Below are 4,580 nucleotides of genomic sequence, written 5' to 3' on the forward strand. Positions count from 1 at the left end.
CCGGAGGAGTGGAAATACCCCGCAGCAGGTGTTTGAGGGATGAAATTCGTAGCAGAGCTCGTTCCTTCCATCTCCTGGAGAGCGACCAAGCGGCCGCTCCCAGGCCTCCAGGACTGGCAAATGAGTGGGTCGTGGTGTTTGCCTGAGAGAGAGCTAGGTGCCCAGCTCGCTTGTGCCACGCGCGCGTTTAAACAAAGTCTCAACAAGGACTGCCACCAGTCACTATAATTGTCGCCCTTTTTTCTTTTTTGTGACGGTAGCTACAGCCAATGGGTGAACTGCCACCATTTATTTAGCAGAAGGAGATGACAGATCCGAAAGAGGCACACGACTGCCAAAAAAAGGTCAGAAACTGGAGCTGTGGAAACGGGCGGTGGATGCAGAGAGAGATGGTCAAAGAAGCCCCACGCTGAGGAAGCAACCTCAGCCAGCAATGGCTCCTGTGAGCTTTTGGCTCATGGTACTGGCTGGAAAGGGCAGGGTGCTACAAGAAAAGAGCAAGTCATTTGTCATTGGCTGTACATGTGTATGAAAATACATGATTTAGATAATGTGCAAAAATATTTTTGTTGTAGCATAGCCAGTGCACAAGCAATTTCTCTTGTAAAGTAACCAGAGTTTTTGGCTGGATGCTTGGATCAAACGCTAATGGTTACCTCAATGGAGGAAGGAGATGCTCTATTTCACTTCAGTAGACTTTACATGTTGATAACCATAGGAGGGCAGCTATAAAGTGCCCCGTTGTTTGGTCGCCTGGTTTGGTTGTATACAGGTAATTTCGAGAGGGAGCCAAATTACATAACTGGATATTCATGTAGACAGTAGTGATTACAAGTTTACCTTTTGTAAGGTGAAGTACCATCATTTCACAAAACTGAGTCAGCAGGTCCAAATACCACAAAAATGAGGCATCAGTGACGTTCCTAACACTAGGAGTGACCGAGGCCCTGTCAGAATCCAAGCGTATTGCTGAAGTACTTTTGCTCCACTAGATTCTACTATATATATTTGTGTAACTAGGCATATATGTGGTTTATCTATTTCTCTTCTATGCAGTTTAGTGATGATGAATGACTGAAGATTGGCACAGTAACTGCCTTCCCTGTTCTCTTTCATACTACTACAATAACGTATTTTCACTCAGTATTTTGCAGAAAAGATTAATAAAAAGATTAACTAAATAGGCTGACATCTACAGGAATAAACTTTTGCTGAACCAAATGTCTTCAGAGTGAAAAAATCCTGGATAGTGTATATCTTTAATACATAGAAGGTAGAAACTTTTATAGAAAATACATAGAAGGTAGAAACTTTTGGATTTCACAGTGCCACTCATGGGGAGCCAAGGAATCAAATCAATGAGAGTTTGGCATCTAAGGGATCTTCCTCTAAGTGGCTGTATTTAGACTGGTAATGTGATAGAGGAAGCAATTAAAGGGTATGAGGAAGAGAAGACAAAAGGCAAGTATTTGTTTTGTGGTGTTAAAAAAAGTACACTTGAAGGCTACTTTTCTTTAAAATATTATAAAATGTACAAAGTTGCACTAGTTATTACTTTCTGCTTAAAACCTAAACTTTCATCCCTCACCGTTTCCTACTTCTCTTAGAAAAAGTCCAGTGCTGCTCCCTCCTATAGGAAGTGTAGATTTAATTTGTCTTTTAAATGCCCTGCTTATAACCATAAATTTGGTTTTGTTATATGTAAAAAATCAATTCCAGCTGCTCCTTGAAAACAAGTTTTACTGATTTCCATGGGAGTAACATAGCATCTACTGAAGAGACAGAAACCTGCATTGGATAGAGCAGATAGGCAGCAAGGATCCAGGATCCCAGTGATTAGTCACTGTTTTATAAAGACTGTACTCTTTCACTGCTGTAGTAGATCCTTTTTACCCAGTGATTCTGGAGCTGTGGACTAGAACTCTGTTCCACCCATAAAATATTTAAAATGTTGCATAGTCTAGAAACAATCTGACCCCTGTACCCTGAGATGCTGCCTAGCATGTTCGGAATGATTTCTCAGGCTTGAAATGCAAAACGATCTGCAGACATAAAAAGAACCTTTTAATTTTGGCCTTAATTTTAAAAGCTATCTATCTACTGCACTGTTCTTGATTGGCTTGAGCATGAAACTCTGGAGTCTGCAGCAAGGAACTGAATAAAGTGAACTGTGATCGGTATCTGGAAAGTGGGATCTCAGTTTCACAACTGAAGGGTAAAAAGATAACACAGGTTTAGGGGTAGGTAATTCTCAAATTCAATAGCAGAAAGAGTAGAGATGTGAAAGTAGCTATTTTTACTGGATGCTTCTGATGCTATTCTTCCTTGATTAGGAAGGATACTGGAGGCTGAAGTTCATGATTTGTAGAAGGAGAGTAAATGCAAAATGGTCTATTTCTTTGGCTAAACAAAATAGATGAATGTCTAAATCAGGAAAGCTTTTGCAATGTTTCCTGTAAATAAAAGGGCTTGTTACAGCAGTATGAGTGAGTTTGGATTTCACATTTCTTTTTCAAGCAGATAACGGTTTCAATCTGAGACAGCAGAATAGAAACAGGAAACTCAGAAGATTCTTTTTATGCCCTTTTTCTTTTCCTTGGTTTTCCTGCAAGCTGTAAAATGAGTACCATTTTTACCTACCTAGGTATGTTTATAAATTATTTGAAGTATTAACAGTAGTCAGTATTGCAGTTACTAAATTTGTGTTAGTTGAAGGGAGATATGCAGGCTGCGTGGAATGAGTTGTAATTAATAGAAAGCAAAAATGCTGTTTCTGAAAGGGGAAGGAATCGCATTCAATCTTGAAGTATTTCCTAAATCTGCTACTGCTAAAATATTTACCCTTGCACATCATCTTGTAAAGCAAGGTGAGGAACAGGACCTTAGTTCCAGCTCCGTTGTTGGCTGTTCAGTAGCACATATGACATCAGTCAGGTAGATTTAACCTGCTCTGTACTGAGGAAGTCAACGGTGTCTGCTTTGAATGTTTTTCTTGCCATTACAGGTGGAAGGGATTGTTTGTCATCAGACTCTGGTCTTTTGAGCACTTTTTCCTTAAACAGCGTATATAAACAGTGGGAAGGGTAATACAGAGATAGTAAGACTTTTTTCCTAGCTGATCCAAAATGTTTTCAACAGTTTTGTGCACATACACTCATGTTGTGGTCTACCTCATAGTCATCTGTAAGACCACCTTCCGTCCATTCACAGTCACTTCCTCTTTCCATTTACAATTGCTTGCCATCATTGTGGTAATTACAGCCATTACTGTCTCACATGTAATGTTGGGGGGAATTGTACATTTAAAATTGTCTTTTAATGTAGTCTAAATGCTGGAAGTAGGTCAGGGAAACTACCAGTTGTAGACCATGGCTAGGCCCAACTGCTTTATAGCACAGTAAAATCTTTTTGCTGAGCAAGTGGCTGCCTAAGATACTGGTGTTTGCTCTTTTTGCTATGTAAATCCTTAGTTTCTTCAGCAGAGGTACAGCCTTCCACAAAACCCAGCCGTATCCTGGGCTGCGTCAAAGGAAGCGTGGCCAAGATGTCGAGGGAGGGGATTCTGCCCCTCTACTCTGCTCTGGTGAGACCCCACCTGGAGTACTGCGTCCAGCTCTGGAGCCCTCAGCATAAGAAAGACACGGACCTGTTGGAGCGGGTCCAGAGGAGGGTCACAAAAATGATCAGAGGGATGGAACGCCTCTCCTATGAGGAAAGGCTGAGAGAGTTGGGGTTGTTCAGCCTGGAGGGAAGGTTCCGGGGAAACCTGATTTATGGCATTTCAATACTTAAAGGGGGCTTATAAGAAAGATGGAGACAGACTTTTGAGCAGGGCCTGTTGCAAAAGGACAAGGGGGAATGGCTTTAAACTAAAGGGGGGTAGATTTAGACTAGACATAAGGAAGACATTTTTTATGCTGAGGGTGGTGAAACACTGGCACAGGTTGCCCAGAGAGGTGGTGGATGCCCCAACCCTCAACCTGATCTAGTTGAAGATGTTCCTGCCCACGGCAGGGGGGTTGGACTAGATGGCCTTTAGAGGTCCCTTCCAACCCAAACTGTTCTATAATTCTGTATCTTTACACCTCCTGACTGTAAGACTGCTTTTTGTTTTAGCTTTCTGGGCCCTTAGAATTTGCTAAGCGCAGCTAAAACACGTGTTCCTTCCTTATCGATAGCCTGTTAAAAGCAACAGGCGTATTTCCCACGCGGCTGTGCCCGCGGGTATAGCCTGCGCCTACCACTGTCACGGCTGGGTCGCACCTCGGCCCGGCCCGAGAGCGCGGCAGCGGGGAACGGCACCCCGGGCTAACGGAGGGGGCGCGGGCAGGCGAGGGGCCGGTGCTAGCCCACAGCGGGAGCCTTTCCAGGGCCTCCAACCAGCCGCGCCGCAGCCGCCAGGAGCCCCGAGCGACGGTATTTGACCTCAAGATGGCGAATCTCCGGGCTGGGTGAAGGCGCCGCATCGCCTGCCCCCAGCAAAGATGGCGGCAGCCCGGAGGCCTTTTTTCCTCTCTCTCTGCCCTTCTAGCCGCTATTGCTCTATGGTTGGGCGCGTTATTGTCTGGGGGCGGCGCGGG

The sequence above is a fragment of the Pygoscelis adeliae genome, unplaced genomic scaffold (assembly GCF_000699105.1).
Source record: "Pygoscelis adeliae isolate BGI_AS28 unplaced genomic scaffold, ASM69910v1 Scaffold22, whole genome shotgun sequence".
NCBI lineage: Eukaryota > Metazoa > Chordata > Aves > Sphenisciformes > Spheniscidae > Pygoscelis > Pygoscelis adeliae.